Raw genomic sequence first — 10654 nt, 5'->3', positions numbered from 1 at the left:
TTCCAATGGGAGCTACACCACCAGACAGTTTTCAAAAACCTGAAGAGTGAAGTGTCTGAAACGTCCCTGCTTCACTACTTTGACCCCAAGCGCCCAATCTACTTACACTGTGACGCAAGTCTTCATCGAATAGGAGCAGCGCTTCTACAACCAGACTCAGCTGGCAATTTAATGCCTGTCTTATATGCAAGCAAGAGTCTGACACAAACAGAACAACGATACGCATGTACCGAGCGGGAACTACTGGCAATCGTGTTTGGCACACATAGATTCCACACATATTTATACGGTCATCCTTCAGACTAATAAAAAACCTTATTAAGAAGTAATTAATTAAATATTGGTGTTTCCTACCTAAAACAATATCCCTTTAAATAAAACATTAAAAAACAGCAAATCTTTATTGTACTTTATTACACATGTAGTTTTTGTTTGATGAGTTAAAGCCAGGTACAATAATAATAAAACTGACTATAAAATAAAGACCTTAGTCGCTTGAAAGCAAAAACACATGCGAGGAAAAAAAATATGCGTTTATGAAAAGAGTGCATATAAACTTTTGTTGAACATTAAAATGCTAAATTAAGTTAAATTAATGCCTTGGGTAACAAAATCTGATTTCTTCGAATTTCTCAAGCTGGTTGGGCTGAAATACTTAAGATTGTGTCTTGAGTTGGAGAGAGGCAAAAAGGAATCTTTAATAACTCGCATACACGCCTTCATCTCACGCACATATTCTTAGACATTAGCAAGAGAACTGAACGTATTGACTCAGACACTTGTAGATACAAACATGTTTTATTATATAATTTCGCTTTCCTCGATTTTTTCATTAAAAAAATTCTATTCATCTTTTAATTAGCATTTGTAATATTCTAACTATTTATCTTTTAATTAGCACTTGTAATATTCTAACTGGTTTCATTTATGCATGTCACCAAATGTAAAATAAAAAATGTAATAAAAAATTAAATTAAAAAAATTAAAGTCTAACATTTTGTAAATTTTATTTCACATTTTGTTTATGTAACTATGGATATGGGATATGACAAAGGAAACGGTTTTGTTGATGTTTCCAAATATTATGTAATTTATAATGAGTATAGACACAATTAGATTAAGACATAAGATGTTTTGTTGATGTTTCCAAATATTATGTAAGTTATAATAAAATGAGTATAGACACAATTAGAATAAGATATAAGATGTTTTGTTGATGTTTCCAAATATTATGTAAGTTTTAATGAGTATAGACACAATTAGATTAAGACATAAGTCTGTACGTAGCTCAGTAGAAGTATTTTCATCAGATCAATTATTTTAAGTGAAATGTTTTCTTTACATAAATATAAAATATGAATATAAAACAAGTATAAAAAATCTAATTTCTCATATGTTATGACAGGCATTCAATACATAATATTCTGGTCTAATTTCTCATATAACAACGAAAATGGAACATTTCTTAGGGTTTTTTTCTAGAAAAGAACATCAGAGTTACACATTTCTCACATCGTTTAATGTATCTCTAGAGACAGTTTTTGCAGATGTAGAAATTCATAAATCAGAAGGATATTTGCTTATCTGGCCCCATCTCGTGATTTTGATAGCTTCTTTAATTCCCTAAACAGCTTTAGTGTCTGAATCGCAGTTACATACCCAGGTTTCATCCTGTGCATTTAGTCTTACTTTTATAGTCCTGGGTGGATAAATCCAGAAAATACTTGTCACGATATTGTTTTGGCCCAATTTTCTGTAATTAAACTTCTGGAGTATTTTTAACAACTTTTTGAGTTCTTTTTGTAGCAGACTTATTATCTATGTATTTCATATTTGTAAATTAGACTTGATTAAAATGCCTGACCATTTTCGTGATTGAGATCGTTCTGTTGTTCTTGATTCATGAGACTGGTATACAATGTTGAGGTATCTATAAATTGATTGGTTTTGTGATGTTGTTGTTGTTCTGCTGGAATTTTTTTGTAATGCTATTTTTGAGGTATGGATTTTGAAAGATCATCAGATATTGTTTCCTTTATGTGTGTTCATATGACGAAACAAATTTTACTTAAATGCAAAAGAAAAGGCACTTCACAATAATGTGTTTTCATATGACACAATTTTGACATCTGTGCAAAAAAAGAACACACAAAATGTGTTTTTTCTCTGTTTTAATTTTCTTATCATTGTTTTTCCAGGGAATAGAGCATTCTACCGGATGCCAAACATTCTCCCACTAGTTTCGTTACTCCAACCAAGAGATCTTTTTTAAGTGATAACCGTCCCTTTAACTGCCATTGTTTGTATTTCTTTTGCACTTGGTTCACCAGGTATATTCACCAGATAGTTTTTGAAATTCTTTTTCATTAGCCTGGTTGCTCCTATAATGGCTAATTTTCTCCCGTATGTGTTTTCATATAATGCAACAAATATTTCTTCTATGAAAAAAAAAGAACAACATATTTAACAAGAATGTGGTTTGTCCCATGTGCGCTTTTACTTCTGTGCAAAAAAAGAACCACATACTTAACAAGAATGTGGTTTATATCTGATATGCATTTTCATATCACACAAATTTCCTTCTGTTAAAAAGAACATCATACTTCACAAGAATGTGGTTTGTCTCCTATATGCGTCTCCATATGACACAATTTTGACTTTTGTGCAAAAGAAGAATCACATAGTTCACTAGAATGTGGTTTATCTCCCGTATGTGTTTTAATATGACTCAACAAATGTGACTTCCGTACAAAAGATGAACCACATACTTCACAAGAATATGGTTTCTCTCTCATATGTGTTTTCATATGACGCAACCAGTGTGCCTTCTGTGCAAAAGAACTACATACTTCACAAGAATATGGTTTCTCTCCCGTATGTGTTCTAATATGATGCAACAAAGCTGACTTCCATGCAAAAGAGGAACCACATACTTCACAAGAATGTGGTTTCTCTCCCGTATGTGTTTTCATATGACTTAACAAATGTGCCTTCTGTGTAAAAGAACACCAACATACTTCACAAAAATGTGGTTTCTCTCCCGTATGTGTTTTCATATGACACAGCAAATTTGACTTCTGTGCAAAAGAAGAACCACATACTTCACAAGAATGTGGTTTCTCTCCCGTATGTGTGTTTATATGACTCAATAAATGTGCCTGCTTTGCAAAAAAAGAACCACATACTTCACAAGAATGTGTTTTCATATGACACAACAAAGTTGACTTCTGTGCAAAAGAAGAACCACATACTTCACAAGAATATGGTTTCTCTCCTGTATGTGTTTTTATATGATGCAACAAAGTTGACTTCCGTGCAAAAGAAGAACCACATACTTCACAAGAATATGGTTTCTCTCCCGTATGTGTTTTCACATGACGCAACAAATTTGCCTTCTGTATAAAAGAAGAACCACATACTTCACAAGAATATGGTTTCTCTCCCGTATGTGTTTTCATATGACACAACAAAGCTGACTTCCAAGCAAAAGAAGAACCACATACTTCACAAGAATTTGGCTTAGCTCTCATGTTTGCTTGCATCTTATTCCAGAAAAGTATATGCAATGAAGTGTATGATTTTAGGCACGCTAATAAATTCAACTTTAGGAAGTTTATATGAAGAACTTTATTATTATTTTAAACCTTTTTAAATCACACATGACGAAAGGTCTTTCTTATCCATTAATGAATTCCTTTTTGTGTTCAACTTCTGAAAATGTAAAATAAATTTTATAAAATATATTGAATGTGGTAAAACTGAATTTATTATGTACTAGCGTGGGTACCCTGCTTTCCAGGGTGTTTGGAGGTGTGTGGGGGGAGGGGATAAATCAAAACAAAATGGAAAATAAAGAATAACTGATAAAAAAGAACAAAAAACGATGTTAAAACTTCTTAAAAATATCGGAAAATAACAAAAACTGAACGTGATGGAAAAATACAAAAAAGAACGTGCAAGTGAACGATGTTGAAACTTTTTTTTAAAAAATTGTCCAAAAGGTCGAGCTTAAAAATGATACAAATCGCATGAAAATTTGTTGCCTCTGTCGAAATTTTTAGGGAGACATACAAACACACACATTTTTCCTTTCATATATACAGATGTAAGTTATAATAAAATGAGTAGAGTTTTATTCAATACTAGTTAGTTAATAATGTAATCAGAGTTCTTTTTTTCTGTCTGTTTCGATTTACTCAAAACCGCACACACCTCATCTTCTCATGTATCGTTCTCTTCTTCCTCTTCTACTTCTTGCTCTTTTTCTTCTTTTTTCTTCTCAGTCGTCAGAAGCGTCGTCTTTGTCTTGACTACGTTTTTCCTTCTCTCTTCTTGCTCACAGTGACCCGTTTTTATGCTAAGCTGAACTCTCGTGTGTGCGAGAGAACACGAGATTTTGCGTGATTACTTGGCAATATTAACCGGCCGCCGCCATCTTGCCATTTTTCTTTGGACGTGCCCGCTTTGCAGAGTGCACACCTCGAGCGTTTGTCAGGTAAGCCCGTCTGTTCGCAATTTATTACACAAATCCAGAAGATTGATAAGAGAGAAATCTCTTCTAAGGAAAACAACGCTGTCGGAAAATAGAAAAGACGGTGGCGATAGGAGGTGGGTGGATCATGTTGAGCAGTATTTAAGCATGACAGGAGCAGTGGATGAGGAAAAATGTCAGATAGCTTTCTTAACCACATGGGGCCTGGTCGAACAATTCATAAACACTCATATAAACAATGAAAGTTTAACATGGGAAGAATTGAAGAGCTCTTTAGAGAACTACTAATTAATTAGCTCACATAGGTTATTACTGTCACAAATGATCTATGATCTGAGCGAGGGTAAATATGTTAAAAACAAATCTACTTCTTATCCCATCAAGTTAGTGATATGCAGACGAGATAGTACCTGAAGGGGAAAGAAAATGTTGGTGTGGACCTCTAGTTGAGATAATGACAATGATGATTCCCGGTAGAAATAGATGATAAGAATTACTTGGTGTAATAAACTTGAATTGTTTTGTTTGAGCCAAAAGAACTTGCATCATATAAGAAGGTTGCATGACCATTATACGTTGTTTGATTTCTATTAAAGGGAACCAGAGGAAAATAATAAAATGCCTAGATTTAAAGATGCAAAACAAAAAAGTTCATAGTGATGGACAAGACAGTGTATTACTTGTCCCAACCTGACAATGAACTATTGATAAGGTTATATGTACTGTCACATCTTTAAAAAAATGTTAGTACAGTACCATGACAATAATGGTTGTGGAAAAGACATTTCACGCCATTAAGCAAAAATATTTCTGGTTGTGTTTATTTAAGGAGGTGAATGAATATGTAGGAAATGTATCAAATGTGCCAAACAAGAGAATTGAGGAAGCAACAACCTTGAATGCAGAAGTGCGATCTGCTTCCTTTTCCTTTCACAAAACTGGCGTTGAATATTTTCTGGCCCTACCTTTGAGTAACTAGTATATAGTGACTTTCATCTATATGGCCAGAGGATGCATGATAGTTAAACAAAAGCAAGGAACAATGAGCTGTTATGGGATTTATACATAAACCAAATGTTGGCAACTGTCAGATTCCATGTGAGCGAAACGACAAAATTATCACCATACCACTTGCTCTACAACAGAGACGTGATCTTGTCATTAGATAATATATTAATGCTTTGTAGAGTATACTATGGTGATGAGCAACACGAGATCACTCTAAAAGAGATGCATCAATCTTTTACTTTGGTAAGGAATAACATTCAGGATGTTAGGAAAAAACTGATAGAGAACAAGAATAAGAAAATAAAGTCATTAGATTTTAAGATTGGAAATCTGTTTTTTTATAAGAACCACCAGAAGGCGCATGTGGAACACCTGTGGGTAACATTGATTGAGGAAAGTCCAATGAGTGGGATAGTGATTGAGCCACAGAACAAACTGATATCTCAATATGAAGGAGTCAGCAACAACAGGAAAAGCCGTTAATGGATTGTAGAGTCATGACATATAGCATGACATCGAAAATTGCAAATAATTTCAACACAAATTATCTGCTGTATCATCGTTTGTGGATGTCAAAGACAGTAATAGGATCCATTTGAAACGGCCTAAAGTTGGTTCGGAGTTGTGAAGTGGGGAAGAGCCAGTGGGAGGGAATTCTTTAGGTTTGGTAAGATCTATATTCTGTTTTTAAAAATATTCTGTTCTCGGGGTTTGTTCTATATGTGACACTTTGGAACATGATTTCAGCTAACCATTTTGACAGAGTATGTGAAGCGTTAGTAATGAGTTATGAAAGAAAAGATTATTAGAAAGGCAAAATAAATTAATTTTTTCTTGCTTATCAACTCAAGCATGGAAGTCATCAAGTGTCATCTACTTATGTTAATTTTAAATTATCAGATGGTATTCACCATGCATCGGGTGTTCCCCAGATTAAGACATTTAACAAAACAAGAAGAAAATTATTCTGGGAAAGAAAAAATTGAGTTAACAAGACAATAACGAGTTTTCCGAATATTAAGCAATGTAATTCCTTATGTTATGAATGGTGGCCACCACTGGATACATAAATAATTACAGAGCTTAATATCCATACTACTTGTTTACGGCAATTTTAAATGTGATATTCGTTTTCAGCATACCCGAAAACATATAGAATTCGTCATGGTAAAGATGACTATTAAGGTTGAAAGTAAGTAACAATTAACCAACACGGCTTTCAGGCAGCCCCTCCTCTCCCAAATATCACCATGTGGCCACATTAAATTTATATAGAAATGTGATCCTCACTTTTTGAAAAAAATAATTTCCTCGTGTCATGAAAATTAATTCTCTCCGCCACTTTTGAAGTATTTATTCATTTTCAGCATCCTTAAAAAACTATTAAAGTTGTCATTGTAAAGAATATTTGTAATTTTGAAAGATTTTAGACATATATCTTTTTATGCTTAAGTCAGAATCATTAATCTATTATTTTATTTTCAATACTTACACATAAAAAACAACGATCAATGTCTAGAATCTGACGTAAAGCAAAAAAAATCTTTACAATGAAAACTTTTATAGTTTTTCGGGTGTGCTGAAAATGAATACATACTTAAAAATGGTGCAGAGAATTAGATTTCATTAGGGTCTGCCAAACGATTGTGAAAAATGGACTGCATGTTTCCATCACGTCATATTTGTGATAAGTATGCGAATTATAGAAAAGCAGAAGTGGCTTAATGATTTTTAAAACCTTTGTTTATCTTCTTCAAACTGCAATTAATAATTAATCTTTGTTATAATTTTGTGATGTTTTAATATTTACACAGTTTAACGATTAATAATGTTATAAACATTTGTTTATTAATTTGAAAAACGGTTTTACTGAATGTTCATTTGGTTACCTACGGGGTTCCATATTTTGTTCACTAAAAAGAGACGAATATGAGGGTGGGTTCTAAAAAATGCATAATATTTGTGCAAAAATATTTTCAAATTGCTTTTAATCTGGCGATAAAAAAGCTGACAAGAATCATGTTTATATTAAAATTAATATTTAAAAAAATTAAGCACAATTAATTAAAAATCTATGTTGTAAGGGAATATTTGGAAATAATGGAATTTTAATCGTTTTAAGCTTTTAAAATTATTTAATTTTTAGTAAGTTTCTTTTTCTTGACAGTTATACTGATTATAGTATATATTAATTCGAAAAAAAAAACGCTATTTTAAAAAAAACGTAATAATATTAAATTTATATCATTTTTTAATTGCCACTTCAAGGTAATTTTTTGTTCAATATGTGTATTTAATTTTTTGTTCAATATGTGTATTTAATTTTTTGTTCAATATGTGTATTTAATTTTTTGTCCAATTAATTTTTTTTTTACTTATTTGAACTTTTATGCTTCATAATAAACAAAAATTTCGATAGATTTAAATATATTTTGTTCAATATGTGTATTTAAATTAAATTTTTTTTTACTTATTTGAACTTTTATGCTTCATAATAAACAGAAATTTCGATAGATTTAAATATATTTTGTTCAATATGTGTATTTAAATAAAAAACATTTTTTTTACTTATTTGAACTTTTATGCTTCATAATAAACAAAAATTTCGATAGCTTTAAATATATTTTGTTCAATATGTGTATTTAAATTAAATTTTTTTTTTACTTATTTGAACTTTTATGCTTCATAATAAACAGACATTTCGATATATTTAAATATATTTTGTTCAATATGTGTATTTAAATTAAAATCTTTATTTACTTATTTGAACTTTTATGCTTCATAATAAACAAAAATTTCGATAGCTTTAAATATATTTTGTTCAATATGTGTATTTAAATTAAAAATATTTTTGTACTTATTTGAACTTTTATGCTTCATAATAAACAGAAATTTCGATAGCATTAAATATATTTTGTTCAATATGTGTATTTAAATTATTTTTTTTTACTTATTTGAACTTTTATGCTTCATAATAAACAGAAATTTCGATAGCTTTAAATATATTTTGTTCAATATGTGTATTTAAATTAATTTTTTTTTTTTACTTATTTGAACTTTTATGCTTCATAATAAACAGAAATTTCGATAGCTTTAAATATATTTTGTTCAATATTTGTATTTAAATTAAAAATATTTTTTTTTACTTATTTGAACTTTTATGCTTCATAATAAACAAAAATTTCGATAGCTTTAAATATATTTTGTTCAATATGTGTATTTAAATTAAAAAATGTTTTTTTACTTATTTGAACTTTTATGCTTCATAATAAACAGAAATTTCGATAGCTTTAAATATATTTTGTTCAATATGTGTATTTAAATTAATTTTTTTTTTACTTATTTGAACTTTTATGCTTCATAATAAACAGAAATTTTGATAGCTTTAAATATATTTTGTTCAATATGTGTATTTAAATTATTTTTTTTTACTTATTTGAACTTTTATGCTTCATAATAAACAGAAATTTCGATAGCTTTAAATATTTTTTGTTCAATATGTGTATTTAATTTTTTGATCAATTAATTTTTTTTTACGTATTTGAACTTTTATGCTTCATAATAAACAAAAATTTCGATAGATTTAAATATATTTTGTTCAATATGTGTATTTAAATTAAATTTTTTTTTACTTATTTGAACTTTTATGCTTCATAATAAACAAAAAATTCGATAGATTTAAATATATTTTGTTCGGATTTCGAAAAAAAACATAGGGGAGGGGTGGACACGCACTAAAAAAAATATATTTCATGAAAACTGCATTTTATATGTAATTGCAGTCTAAAATGGATAAGTATCGAAAATTTCATGAAAATCTGATCATTAGTTGATTTTTGCTAGATTTATTAAACACAGGCATGTTTTCACGTTCAAAATGCTTACTACATTACAATATTTTAAAGCACTAATTATGTAAACACGATTTTCGTCTCGCAATTTCATTTTTTTTCACATGATGAAACAATTTCATTATTTTCGTTCGATGAAAAAATTTAATTATTTTCGTATGCTGAAAAAAATTCATTTTTTTCGTTTGATGAAAAAATTAAATTTTTTTCGTTTGATGAAAAATTTTTATTATTTTCGTTCGATGAAAAAATGTAATTGTTTTCGTATGCTGAAAAAATTTCATTTTTTTCGTTTGATGAAAAAATTTCATTATTTTCGTTTGATGAAATTGAAAACAAAAACAGTCGACAGCGAAATATTTTCAATGATAAATCAACATTTTCATTAGGATTATTCGCTTTTTTTTTTCTGATTTCATGTTTCAATAAAGACACAGGGACATTAAAGAACAATTCTGTACGTGAAAACGCATAAAGAATTGGCCACCACTGATAACATAAAGAATTACGTATTGACCTTTTTTTATGTTTAAGTCAGTATTGAAAACAAAATCTCATAAATTAGTGATCATTCGATAATAATCCGATGAAAAAAAGATGAAAATAAAAAATAAACATACGTGCGCCATGTAGTAATACTTACGTTTTTGTTTTATAATCTGCTTTCGATTAACTTTATCTGCTTTTATAAAGGAAACGATTTTTCAAATGATTGACTTTACAAGCTCAACTTAACATTCAAGATGACGAACGGAAGAGCGACTTCGCAGAAAACAAAATTGAAGAGGAAAAATAAAAAGATCATTTCGAAATAGAGCCGATCTATTTGGTGAATATCACGGATAAAATTAATATTATTTTATTTAACATTTTAATATTTACATGAGAGAACAGTTACAAGTTTTATGTTTATTAATTCTATAATTCGTTGCACGTGCAATTTAATGGCGGAAACTCCTAGTTTTTAAAGCCACCTTTTCGTATTTTTATCTATTTTTTATTTTTATAAAGATTTCCGATCATTTCTTGATTGTGTTTAGAAGATTAATCTAAAGTTAATCTATACGAGAAAAAAATAATTAAAGAGATATTATGTAAAAAATTACAGGTGAAAAAATGTTATAATGAAAATGAAAACTGTTATCACGTCGGCAGAAACTGACAAATTCATCTAAATTAAGAAGTTAATTAAATTCCTTGTAAAACCCAAAAATCCCATTAAGAATAAATACTAGTTTTCTGGGACTATTTCAAAGATAATTAATAAAATAAAAGGTAATATTGACAGGTTTCTTAGCGGCTT

The 10654-nt window shown here is 29.5% G+C and overlaps 1 long non-coding RNA gene across 1 annotated transcript; it reads right to left on the bottom strand.

Annotated features, from left to right (window-relative positions):
* Positions 1–990: 990 nt before the first annotated feature.
* On the bottom strand, positions 991–10094 carry LOC145270845 (uncharacterized). Its single transcript, XR_013865596.1, has 2 exons — positions 9995–10094; positions 991–3711 (listed from the first exon to the last, which is right to left on the bottom strand). It is a non-coding gene; the product is annotated as an uncharacterized LOC145270845 (long non-coding RNA).
* Positions 10095–10654: the final 560 nt, after the last annotated feature.

This window comes from Euprymna scolopes, chromosome 46 (assembly GCF_053919585.1).
Source record: "Euprymna scolopes isolate OS-2025 chromosome 46, ASM5391958v1, whole genome shotgun sequence".
NCBI lineage: Eukaryota > Metazoa > Mollusca > Cephalopoda > Sepiida > Sepiolidae > Euprymna > Euprymna scolopes.
The sequence above is the reverse complement of the archived record's forward strand: the minus strand, read 5'-3'. Positions and strand labels throughout refer to the sequence as shown.